Consider the following 14,383-nt stretch of genomic DNA (forward strand, 5'->3'; position numbering starts at 1 on the left):
CTCCTCTGCCTCATAAGCACTGGTCACACAGTGCCCCAGCTCTGCTGCCTCCCCTTCAGTGACAAAATGAACAGAGGCACTCACTCTCAGGAATGCTCTCCCCTTGATAGAGCTGGTTTAAGCTGTCATAGTACAGTTTGAATTTAAGTGCACCATGTATGAAAAATAATAATCCAGGTATATTAAATGTTTTGATAACCTATGAATTATTTTCAGTCCTCAATATAGTGGATTCACCTAAGTTAAATACTGTATTTTTCATTTTTCTCTTTTTTCACCCACATATTTATTATTTCACAATCCACAATAGCACCCTTCTGAGTCACTGAATCACATAAATTTTCTATGTGTCAATATGTTGATTAAGAGTGTAATAAAAAATTAATCTCTTAAGAAGTGGTGGTGAAGCATAAGTATATTTTTGTGAGCAATATACTTGCTGAAAAAAATAATTTTGTTATTTCAAAAAATATGTGTGTGTCAGAGAGAATTGTAAAGCTGTGAAAGATAAAACTGTGGAGATGCTGTTAGCCTCTGAGTCAGCAGCTCACATTTCGCAGAAATTAGCATTTTAAGCCTCAGTGCTCCCACTGCGTGCTCAGAACCACCTTTCTGCATAGCCCACTGCCTGCTGCGGTCTGACAGTGCCTCAGAGCTTACACAATTGAAAGAGTAACAAACTGATTCACTGTAAATTAACAAAGTGCAGCCAGTCACGCTGAAGAGACATTTACCACAGGAGCAGCCTCTGTCATGGAGGGGCTGGGAGGAGCTGGCAGCACACGTATTATTGTAGAGAGGCAAGTGTTTTCTACTGAGGCTGAAGGTGAAACACCTGGAAATGGGACAGATGATTTATTTTATTTCTTTAATAAATTAGGGCAAGCAGCAATCATTAATTAAAACAGACACACAAAAAGAAAATATTTACTGGAATGATTTCATATTTACTTTTTATAATTTTAAAGTATTTTTTGCAGCAGTGTCACAGTATAGCAAAAGCAGAGCTGCTACTTCATAAAGAAGAATAGCTTTTCACAGTTATACAGCATTTGTAATAAAAGACCTGTTCGTTTTGATCTCTACCGGTGCTCTGCCAGCCTTGAATATGGTCACAATGCCCTGGAAACTGTTTTCTTCTACACCCAGTTCCTTTGATAATAGGAAGACACAGTGACACAGAGCTGCTCTATTCTGAGTGCCTCTGATAAATCCAACCTGTCAGATGCTGCTGGTCAAAGGTAAATGGGACATCAAGGGGGAAAAAAAGAAGCACCAAGGATAAAAGAAACACTGACTTGTTTTGCAGTGCACTTGCAGTAGTGTTCCATACTAGTTTAGCTGTTCACATAGCTCTGAACAGATAAAAAGGCTGCTATGCATACAGTACGGCTTCTTTTAGTTATTCTTTTGTGTGAAGTGGTTACCACAGCTTTTGAAGACAGATAAAATCTAGCATAAAGATACATCTATAAATAAAAGATTATTTTAAGCAAACTCTGAAATTATTAGACAAAGTAATGCAGTTTACAAACAAAGCCTGACCCACTCAGGATGATACACCTGAGGATGTAAAAATAACACTTGGGTCAAAGATGCCCCTCTATCTCAAAACATAAAGCAGTGACCTGAAAACTGATAAGAAACCCAAGGAGGATGGATTTGAGGAAAAAGTGTTTGTAGCAGTAAAATGTACTACTGCTGCACTCAAAAGATCATAAGCCAAACTTAGTCTGGGGTTTACCAGGTCTTTGAGGAGTGTACAGAGGGGTTGTGCAAATGCAGAAGTAAAGAAAAATCTGCACAAAGCAGCATTGATTTTTTTTTTTTTTTTTTTTTTTTTTTGCTGACATATGTGGCATTTTTAAGTCAGAATACTATGTGCAACAGCTTTTCCCAGAGAAGCAGAGCTTTGACTCACTGTAAAAAATGAAAGACAAATTCTGTGAAGTCTCAAAAAAGGAGGCATCTTTCTATTATATATCCATCTACCAAACCTCATTGCTGTTTTCCATATTTTTTCCAGTTGTTCAAATGTAAGGAGTTTCAAGTTTCTTATTATTTTAAAGAGCATAGTTTAATCCATAAAACCTGATCACATAGAATGGCCTTTACAGTCCAGTTAAAAGAGGACTATAGAGGCAAAAGAACCTCAGACTACAGCACAGGATAGTGGGCAAGAATCAATTATTCATTCAGAAACATCTAGAGCTAGTCAGATGATCTATCTGCATAACAAATAAAACAGATGATTTGTCCTGTTTTTTGAATGCATGATTCACAATTATATGATTACTCATGAGGCTCATGACAACATGACTTGATCCAATCCAAAAACAACCTTGGGAGGAATAGCTGAAGCATGTGGACCCTGATTCAAGCATATGTGCTTGTTTTAAACTATGAATAGTCCTACTTAGGGAATTTGATTAATCTTACTCCTAAAGTTATGCTGTTTAAGTTCATTGCTTAACAAGAGAGATAAGCCATATTAAACAGGATGTGTGATAATAAAGTGTTCTGATACCTGCCAGGACAGAGGTAAATTTTTACAGAACTCATGAGGGTGCAGATCCTGGAGCCTTGTGGGCGTGGCTATGAGATTATTCTACACCACCTCACCTCATTGCTGCGGGCAGGAGTAAGGCAAATCCATATTAGAGCTTGTTCTCACTCTGTTCTCAGCAAGCCTTTACTGGGTTTAGGTCTCCATATAGCTCTTGTACAGGGAAGCCCAGAAATGGACACACTACACCGAATATGTCTCACCAGTGCTGCACAGAGGGGCAAGATGCTTTGACCTGCTGGCAACACTCCTAAAGCAGCTCAGGGTGCCACTATCCCTTGTATTGCAAGGACACACCGATGGCTCACTTTCTGCTTGCTGTCCACCAGACCCTCCAGCCCTTTCCTGTCAACCCAGTCTGTCCTTGTACTGAGCAGTTCATGAGGCTGATCTTCCTCAGGTGCAGGACTTGACATTTCCCTTCCCTGAATTTACTGGGACTCTTGTTGGTCCATTTCTCTGGTCTTTTGAGGACCCTTCAAGTGGCACCACAGCCCTATGGGGTACTAATAATTCCTTACAATTTTGTATCATTTGCAAACTTCGTGAGGATGCTTTCTGCCTTATTATCAAAGTCATTAATGAAGGTGCTAATCAGTGTCTCTGATTACTCCTGTGGTATGCCACTGTTGATGGGCCTCCCACTGGACTTTATACCTTCTATCACAACTCTTTGGGACCAGCAATTTAGGCAATTTTCAGTCCACCTCTCTATTTATTTATCTGTTTGTCAATCAGGATGTTAAGGGAGACAGTGCAACATAAAAGATGCAATTAGCAAGTATGTGTATTAGCAAGTATATAGAAAGAGACTTCTATATTTTAGCTTATGAAATTATTGCTACAACCAACAACTAAAAATAGATCTAACATCTGGCTTTTCTAATAATCTTTTTTTTTTTTTCTTTTTTTTTTTTTTGAAACAGAGAAGCAGCATTCTGGAGCATATCTTGGCAGAGCTATAATAAAAGAACTGCAATCTATTACTGCACAGTAAAGCTAAATTTTCTGCCCTTACATCAGGGTGGATAACAAATAAACTTGGGTCAGCTAATTTGCTAGTGTACAAATTACAACTTGTAATAGCAAGATATGAATTTATTCCTACCATAATAAAAAGATCAATGAAACCTAAACTGGCACTTGCTTTAAAGTTGTAATGCAAATAAAACATAAGAAACATGTAAGGCAGCCACAAAGTAGCACAAAAAATGCAGAGTCTAGTAAACTAGAAACAAAAACAGGTAGATTGAACCTTCATAACAAACCAGATTAATTTTTCTTCTTATGAAATTTATCAGTGATTGTTGTTATCAAATCATGATCCCTTTCATACCATGTGGCCATTTTTTCTTTCTGGAGTTACTCTTTTTTTTATAGGCCTGGAAGAACATCTTTTATGACTAATTTGTTCCTGAATCTTTCCTTGTCTCCATTACAAAACCTAACATCACTGGTGACAAACTCAACATCATCTTTCTGGTGTTTGTTTCTGCCTTCTGCATCTCCTTTGCCTAGGAGATATGTGGGCTTCTTTTGGGTGTCTATGGATTTGAATATGGAATCTGCATTTTCTCCTGCTTGGGCTGAACATTCCATGCCTTTTGTATCATCGGCTATAATATCACATAGTTTTATATTGTTACATATAATTATATGCTAATAACAATTACTGTGGAGGAAATGTCTATATAATGGAAGAACTTTTATCCTTCCTTGAAATATAACCAGCCAACAAAGTACAGTGCTGTATCTAATAGAACATTGAACTACAAAAACATAATGAAAAGTATACAGAGCAACAGCATAAACAGGGATATTTGAATCCTTAAGGATAATCAGATTCAATTTGTTTGGGTGTTTCCACAAACACTTTGTAAAAGCTTATGAACTGATTTATCAAGGAGATTTACTGAAACAAAAGGCTCATGAATGTCAATTTTCAGATGAAAACCTAGAACACTCAAACTGATTTAATCTGATTGTTAATTTACAAGTTGATGCTTTCATAATATAACAGCTCAATTATTAAAAATAAGATATCCATGAATGGAAGAAGATATTTTTAAAATGAAAAAGACTTCTGTATTTTAGCTTCTGTATATATGTCATATTTTACCTTGAAAGCTTTGTTTTGTTCTTGGCCAGAATAAAGCATTTTGGCCACTACACGTATGATCCTCAGGTTTCAAAAGCCTTAAAACCAGAAAGATAACTATCAGCTGGTGTATTTTTTTATATATATATGAGCATCAATTTGAGAGAAATAAAGTAAATTTTACATAATTTAATTTTCCACGAGAGATCTTTATCTCCTGTAGAAAATGGGAACATTTAAGTGTTTGTGGACAGATAGAAGGGTTTCTTGCTGGGCATTTGGGGAAGAGGTTACAAAATAATCGTGGCAAAAATGCTTTAAAAACTTACAGCCTTAAGGTCTTTCTCTGTCAGCTAGATCCCTGTCTTGCATTGCTCATGCACTTGAACTCTGACATATATAAAAACATCTTCCAGGAATTAAAGGATCGTTTCAGTCTTCATTCTGTCTTAGCCTCTCAGCTTCTGAGCAGAAGTGCCAATTAGTGCCAAACACAGTGATATTCTGTGAATGCATTCCAATTAGAAACCATCAGTTCATTTGACAGAGACAATTAGTGCCAGTAGAAAGTACATTTGAGTTTTCAAGGAAGTTATTAATATATACCGTATGCCAGAAACTTTCTCAGAGGCCATTATTGTAAACAGTGTCAAGAAAATAGTGTAGAAAAGACAGATCAGTAGATCTGGATCATTAAGAGCTACCTTTCTAAGGAAAAGTAATACAACAGTTGACTTGCTTTAAATAAGAGAAAGAAGGAAGTAAATGAAAAAAAAAATTCTAAAGTACTTTTGAATATTTATGGTGAAATACATATCCATGTCTGGAAGTAACTGGACAAAGATTTATAACCATCCTTAAGTTTTACCCTTCCTCTGATGTGAATTGATACATAGATCTGGGACCTTAAATACAAAAGCTTATATTTTCCAGTGGATGCTATTAAAAAATGTCATGTGTACCCCCAAAGCATACACATAGGGGTTTTGGGAGTTTATTAGTTTTTGTAAGATTTCTGTCTGCTTCTTTTCTGAAATAGATGATCTGTCATTGCATTGTATATTAGGCACTACCTTTTTATACAACACATAAGAGTTATTCACATATTCCTTCATCCATATAGCACAATCAAAGACTGCATATGGTATAGTGACGTTATAAATTATATATCCTTTGCAAAACAGGATGAACTTGTATTTAATTTGGTGGGTCTTTCTTTAAAAGGAGATGCTGGGGGCAAGAACAGTTGGCAATAACTGACCTTCAAGACAATAAGAGATCAAATCTTACCTCCGGCTTATATTGTGCTCTATTTTGAAATAAAATGCTTTAACAGGATTTTAGATAATTGGAAGCTGAGCTCAGTGTAAGTCCATTCATGATTTATAGTCCAAATCAGACTTTTGTACTTCTTTTTCAATGACACTTTGATATTGCCTTTGTCATTTTAGTCACTACCTATGGAACTTACACAACTCTTTTAGGTAAATAAAAGAACATGCCACCTAAAAGCCAGCAACAAACCAAGAATGGACTTAAACAAAACATTTCATAAGTTAAGATAAACTGTTCTGGTAAATTGATTGGACAGATTGGCTGACATTTTCTTATCTGTAAGGATAGAGCACCATCAGCAAAGGTCTGCAAAGCAATGGGATTTGGGTTCATTAACAGACAAGATATTATCCTGAAAACTAGAGATGTCATTAAAGTATAATAACTTTTTAATGTCTTCAACTTCTGTCTTGCATTTAAGAATTAAAAAGATATTTGACCTCCTTTGTCTTGTATCACCCTTTCCTCTTTCACCCTGCTAACTTTTCAGTATATTTGTCTTTAGATGTGTCCCCATTACACTTGCTTTGGGTCTTTTCTTGCTGTTTTAAAGAAAATATTATGGGTGCTGAGGAAGCAGCCTCACCTAACCTGAGTAACATAATCCATAGGAAAATATAGATATTTAAAAATTTTGGTGAAGACTTAGTCACACAGACAGATAAGGGTTTAACTTTAGCAGAAGGGACTACACTGGTTTACAAATAAATTTGCTGTGAAAATAGCAAGAAAATATTGGTACATTGTACAAATGTTTGGGGGCTTGTACTTTTGGAATTTATGCATAGTTTTTTGAATCTAACAAGGAAAGATGTCTACATAGGGCTGCCATATTAAATACCAAATTATTACTTAGAACAGAAAGTGGTTTGATTCCTTTTCTATTCCTGTAATTGTTGCATTAGTATTCTTTATTTCTGTGACTATTTCAGTATGAAATGTGTAATTGCTTCCTGGCAAGCATTCTTAAACTAAGAAAACTCCAAATTCAGTGTGTGCTGGGAATACTACAGTCTTGAATTTGATTAGTGTGATTCCTTACAAGACACTGCATTCACCTGTTTCCACATCTTAACTTCCAGTCCTCAATCTGAAGGTGTCAGGATTTTTTGTAACCTTTTATCTGTGGAATGATGACAAATTGTACAATAACTTTTTGGGTTTGGTTTTGTTTTCTTTTTTAACAGTAAACCCATTAATTCATTAAGTGTCCTGCTCTGACTCAATACTTGTGTTTCAGAAAAGGAAGGAGGTTTGATCTGCATATTTGCTTGGCTATGTAGGTACATGGAGTTCTGGCTGATCTTCCACCACCATCTGCTCAAGTGCTTTTGTATGTCTGTGTCTGCAGGAAACTTTTTTTCCCCTCCCTATTACTGTAATTACCCTCCTATTCCAAGAAATCTGCCATTTATGTACTGGTCCACCTCTTTCACTATTATGCACTGATACCACATGATCTAAGACATTTACATTATAGACATAATAATCTGAAATGTGGCTGTCAGAACTCCATTTATAGTTGAAAGGTAAAAATAGGGCACTTCTGTCGTATCTCATCCTTGTCCTTATGTAAAACCTAAAAATAAATTGCATAAATTACAATTTAGAAGTTCCTATTTTTCTCCAGTGAGTGACTAAAAAGGGAGGCAAGGATGACTAATTCAAATACAGTCCTCTTCTTTGTAGATATTCAAATCAAATAGCTAATATACATATTTTATTTACTACTGATATTGTACTGCTTTTGCTCATTCATATATGAAGAATTTTAAGATAATTCTTAATGACATATACTACTTTTTTTCCCTCTTCTTTTCCTCTCTGTTCAGATAGGAGAGGAATAGTTGAGCCAGGTATCTGGTATCTGGGAAAGCTATCTTTCGCAGATACCATCTTTTTTTTTTTAAAGCTTTCAGGATGTAAGTAGGAGTTATTTTCTTCAGTCACTGAGATAATATCAAGAAAGCTTAGAAGGCATTTTACATTATCAGTGCAATTTTGAACACATACCTCACTTGCTGATGAAGTAGAACAGAAGACACTACAAGGAATTTTGTTTAACATTTAATCCCCCATTTAATTTACTATGGTGGAAAGGCAATGATCAGGTAAGAGGCAAAAGCAGGAGACAACAGCAGATTTACAGAGTACTTCTGAACAAAATGCTCATCTAGATTGGCCTTCCTTAAACCTTTGATGGTAACAGTAGATGAGATGAATGTTTTCTAGAGGTGTGGGGTAACTGTTGTAGTTTATTAGCACAAATTTGTTACCACACTATTTCTAACCATAGGCTAGTGCCACAAGAAAGAAAGTTGTAATTTAGGAAATTTAATTAGCTGTAATTTTTATCCCTCTTTCCCAAAGACTTCAGTTTAAAGACTATTAACATTATGATTTTAAAAACTCAGTAACTGAGACATTTTCATGTGATATTCAGGCTTTGAGAAGCAAAAGGGGCCCTGAACATCCAGTTTGCTATAACTTATTCCTCAGAATACAATATATAGGCAGGGTGCAGTGTACTTAGCTGTTTAGAGTGTATCAGCTGGTAAAACATCCTGCCACTTCATACGCTGAAGATGAAGGATATAAATTACATCAGTTAAACTAAGTTAAACTACAATGCAAGAGGGCAGTCATGGAAATACATGACAGTCTTTGCAAAAAAAAAAAAAAAAAAAGTGTTATATATGATTGCAAGGATGATCTGTTGACCCAGACCCCTTCACGTAGATTGTGCTTTATGCAAATTCAGGAGTATTCTGGAAATGTGCATCTATAAAAACATTCTCCGAAATATCCGTTATCAGAAGCGAACATCATCCTACTTGCAGCTTGCTGTTTCTCAGGCTTCCAGATTGCTTGATTACTGTGGAGAACTTAAGGATGATATTTCTAGACTGTCTAATTATGGTTTCTTATGACTGTAGGAATAGGCGATAATAAGCCTACAAAAATCTAGTGCTCCCAGGATCAGTTCTATAGAGCTCACATGAATAATATTTTAGTAACAACCAAATGAATTGTTCAACTTCAGGCACAAAATTATGAGATACGGCAGCTCAGGGTTCAACTCATTTCCTGATATAACATTGTTTCACTCATTAATCACACAACTTCAAGAAGCCAATATTTATTGAATGATGAAGAGAAAATTTACTGAGAAAACTTATAATGGTCTAAAAGTAACTGCTGTGAAGAATGTGATGGATACATCACAACACTGTTAAATATGGTGTGTGAAAATGCAAAATGAGAATATTACAACCATTTAATTACCTCCTAGAACTCTAGAAGGCAGGAAACTCACCTTATGTGAAATGATCTTAAAATCATCAATGCTGTGATGACTAAAAACATAGTATAAGGCTTTTATTTAAGACAGAATTTAAGAAAATTATCACATAAGCCTAGAGAATAGGGAGAACTCGTCTGTGGTTGTATCTGCAATTTGACAGTTTATTCTTACCAGAAAAAAAAAAAAAAAGATTAATGGCAAGAAAGATTAAACCACCAAAATGAAGGATGTTTTATATACCTGGTTTTAAACCACAGTACATCACAGCCCTCTATCCAGATTACACAGGTATTGTATACATATTGACAATATATGATAATGTAATATATTTGTGTGCTTTGGCTTGAATTGATTTACAAAGGAAGGCAAAATTGAAGAAATGGCACAATTTTAGACAAAATTGCAAAGAAGGGAAAGTAACATGGAAGAAAAAACCTAGTGAACTAAAAAAGGAAGAAAAGAGAGAGGGAAAAAAAAGAAAATGAAAGAAAAAAGGGAGAAAGGTAGAGATAAAGGAGTAGAAGGCACAAATACATGCAGAAATAAGAAAAAAGAAGAAAACTAGCAATCATCAGTGAAACAAGAAGAGAGAGAGGAAAAGTCATGAGCAAAATTGAAGCAAATTGAGGAATAAAAGATTGCTGGGATCACAGTCCCTCCAACCTGTGAATTTTGAATGGGTACCAGCCAGCTGCTGGGAGAAGGCCAAAGAGTTGCTTGGCTAAATGAGAAGCAGTTGGCATCCTGGTATTTCACATGTGATGAGCATCCAATATGTGACATTTGATCTTATGCCAAGGACATGCTATGGTTTGAAATTTCTAGCAGCCAATCAGGATACCCACTGACTACTTTCTTTTATCATATTAATTGCATGTCCTGCACCAAAGAATACTTAATCCAAATGCACACAAGTTTAGATGGAAAAAGACTCAGACTGTTTAAACCAGCTGTTCAAAATCGGTACATAAAAAATAAAGTCTATTTTGGGTAGAAACTTGTTTCTTAGATCAAAGTGCTTCACTCATTCCATATTTTTATTCTTTAACAAAAAAAATTTCAGATCAGTCAGGAAAAGGGTTTTTTTAATTATAGTTTTATTTGATAGCTCTCAGACAGATATGGCTATCAGAGATGCCACTAGAAGTACATTCACTTGTATTTGGCAATCTCTGAATTTATGATGTTGCAGCACCAATTCATCCTATGATTCTAACACTGAGAGTAATCTTTAATGAATAAAAAAGGTATGGCTTTAGCTTAATCACCATTCCTTTACTAGAGTACATTTCTTTTCAGTGAGTAATATGTATGCCTTTGCAATATGTGATTAAAAACTATGAAGTTGTTATATGCATTTTAATACTAAGATTTATCCCGTGTCAGGTTTAAAATGATGCTTTAAAATCTCTCTTTTCTAAAGATTAAAATGAGGTAATCAAAAGTAGCTCTTTTTATTTTTTTTGTCCTACATGTCCTTTTCTATTTTATATAAATATGACTGCTTTAATTTTCTTGCTTGTTAATTTTGCTAAAGGAACATGTCTGCTAATTAACAACTGTAGATAGTTCAAGCCAGAAAGATGGCCTATGATTCCCTAGTTAGAGTCTTGGCATAAGGGTCCTAGTTTGGCAATATATTCTTTTCTTCTTATTTTTTGATTTATGTAAGGTTCTGAAAGCACTCACTTTTCTGTGATGCAGAAATATTGCAGCAACATCTATAAGTTTTTATCAGAAGACATATACTATATTGATATTTGGTGGAGTCTTCTCATAGTACTATTTTTGTTTCAGAGTATATCTCTAATTAGGACATTAAATATAGAAATATTAAAGGTGTTGAATATTAGGAACAATCCAACTAGGATAACACCTAGCCAGCCCTGTAGTGGCCTATTCACCAGTCCTCACATTGGACTTGCTTTCCAATGTCTGCTTAGGGCTAAAAACTAAATTGTAAAATTAATGAACTCTTCATGTGAGAAAATATTTTGGAGGAGGCAAGCCAGTATTTCAAACCCTTTAAATGAGGTGGCGCAATAACAGTTTAGATTTTACTGCTCTGGAATCTACCAATTTTTGTTGTGTTAATTCTAACACGAGCCAATCTCCATTTTTTTTTCATCTAACACAGGGGTCCAGGAATATTTGCATGTGGGACTTTCATTTAGTTCTCTGAACTTAGCATGAGGTGTAATTGTGAATATGTTTATACAGGCAATTTGTATCTCTCACAGAAAGATTTGTCTTCACCTCCACAGGTATTCGGGAAAGCAGATGTAGTCACTGGAAATTTATCTCTAGGATTCTTTACTTTTAGATGCATATAAATATCTTGTTGTGAGCTTTTGACCCATTAGATAAAATTCATAAAACAATAAATTTATTAATCTAAAATATAGAGTGAATTTTATTCTCCTAATGAATTAGTCCCAGTCCTCATTCTATACTTACATAATCTGAGTAGTTTTTAATCTATTGTACTGATTTTTACATCCAAATAAGATTAAAATGAAAACTACCTATATAAGCCATCTTCTATAATTTAATAGTGCTTTTAACACTTTAGTAAAAACAAGCTCATTGTAACTGCACCTTTTAAAGTACAAAATAAGACTGTGTAGGGAAGAGGATGACTATATTCAAGTGAACATTGGTAAAAGTTTCTGTGAGCTCATTATTCTACAGAAAATGAAGCAAACATATTTCATACCACAAGACCTGCTTTAAAAAGCACAGTGCTTTTTTTCCCTGAGTGATTTTGATAAACATCCTACACCATGGTGATTGCAAGCATGTGACCACAACAAAAGTCTCATATGACTCCCAGGGGCAGCTCAGCATGAGTAAGCAATTCCTAGCATAGTCCAAAGCCACATTCCAGTAAGAGATTACAGTTCTTGTACAGCCCCATGATTCCTGCCACTCCCCATCCCCCAACAAAAACATCACTGCTGTTATTTCCTCTACATCAGGAGACTTAATGGCTATCACACATAACATTAATAATTCTTAGGAATAAGAAATAAGGCCATTTTCTATTTTGGTCCTGGGTGATGACAAACATGTGCTAATGGGCCCAGATAAACTGAAAGCTTCATTGAATCCAGAATGTCATAATGCATTTGGAAACAAGAAAAAGTGTTTCCAAGAAAGACATGCTTTTACCCATCACAAATAACCCAATTAGCTGAGTGCTTTAGAGGGAAACTCATAGAAAGTCAGGATTTTTCTTCCACTGAATACACAGGATTTTCCAATTCATAGTTCAAGCCTGAACAAATTAAAATAAATTCATAGGCTCTTAACAATAGGTGGTTTTTTAGTGGACTCTCATGAGACCACCTGCACCCCTGTTCATCCCTTACCTTTTAAATAAAAAAAAACCACAACAAAACAGAACCAAAACAAACCAACCAAACAAACAAAACAAAAGAAAACAAAAACCCACACAGTTTTAGTATATGCTGACGTCCCAGTTCAGATCAGCTGTTGGTCTGCATTGATAACTCTAATGCACAAACTTGAGCTTACTGAAGAAATAGCAGATTATTTCTCAAATCAGAAGCTTTGTAATTGTGAGACAAGGCTGCTGGCCCAGAGTGTCACAGTGCTGCTGCTGTGCTTCTTCCTGTGGTCTGTGCTGGTTCATCTACATTGAGCTGTTTCATTCCTTGTGAATAAATATAACTAGTCTGGACAGCTGTATTCTGTAAATGTAGCAAGGGAACATGAAAACTGCCTGAACCATGGTTAAACTACCATACGTTTTTTGACATGAAGCATAACTTACACAATATTTAATATCACCTCTCATTAACACCATTTTATGCCTCTGATGCAGGGTCTGAACCTGCATAATGCTCATCAATTAGGAAACATTTCTTTCTACGAAATTGCTATGAAAGAAGCTTTTTCCACATCTTCTATTTGCGGGCCACAAAATAGTGAACAATTTGCTTAGCTATTTCCAGCACATTTTTGCCACCCTACATCCACTTATCCTTCTGAGTGAGTAAGCTTGCAGATTAATTTCCACAAATATCTCCTTGCATAAGATTTCCTGGTGACACTTGCAAATTTTAAAGTATGGCCTAACTACCAACATTTTTGTTTACTTTGCCTTCAAGATTTACATGCTCCAGCTTGCAGTCTCAGCTGAGCTTTGAAAGGTATAACGTCTCAAAATCTATTTCAAAGCCTCTGGAGTCCAAATGACAGTTGACTTGAAGCTTAACTCATGTTACACAAACTACCAGAGAATTTTGGTTTTACAGGGGTTTTCATGAATGCATGGCCAAAAACTGACTAAGAATCATAGAATCATAGAATTATCAAGGTTAGAAGAGACCTTTAAAAGCATGCAGTTCAATCACCCATCCAGCACTGCCACTGTGACCCCTAAACCATCACGCAGTGCCAGATCCAGATAAACACTTTCAGGGATGGTGGCTCCACCACCTCACTAGGCAACCTGTTCCAATGCATAACCACCCTAAAAGTGAAAACATTTTTTCTGTTATCCATTCTGAATCTCCCCTGTCTCAGCATAAAGCCATTTCCTCTGGTTGTCTCACTGAAGGCCCAGTAGAAGACACTGGTCCCCAATCACCACAGCCTCCTTTCAGAGAGTTGTAGAGCATGATGAGCTCCTCCCTGAGACTAAACAAACCCAGCTCCCTTAGCTGCTCGTCTGAAGACATGTTCCTAGACCTTTCATGAGCTTTGTTGCCCTTTGCTGGACACACGCCAGCACCTCAATGTCCTTTGTAAAGTGAGGAGAGATCACCTCTAGTACATGATCTGTTGCCCCACCGGGCTCTCTGTCCTTGCAAGCAGTCAGCGGTCTCTGTATTAAACCAAATTGATGCAGCTTCAAGTTTCATTGTTCCTTTTCTTTTTCAGCTCTACATGTTGAAATAGATACCATTATATTCTTGCAATGTTTCTCATTAATTTAGATATTAATATATAGAGATTTTTTTCTTGCTATCTTGACAGCACATTATGCCTATTTGAGCAGAGTTTTTTTGAATTAGTGTTTAGGTTTTTTTTAACTTAAGAGACATTTTTTTCT

The sequence above is a fragment of the Lonchura striata genome, chromosome 5 (assembly GCF_046129695.1).
Source record: "Lonchura striata isolate bLonStr1 chromosome 5, bLonStr1.mat, whole genome shotgun sequence".
NCBI classification, from domain to species: domain Eukaryota; kingdom Metazoa; phylum Chordata; class Aves; order Passeriformes; family Estrildidae; genus Lonchura; species Lonchura striata.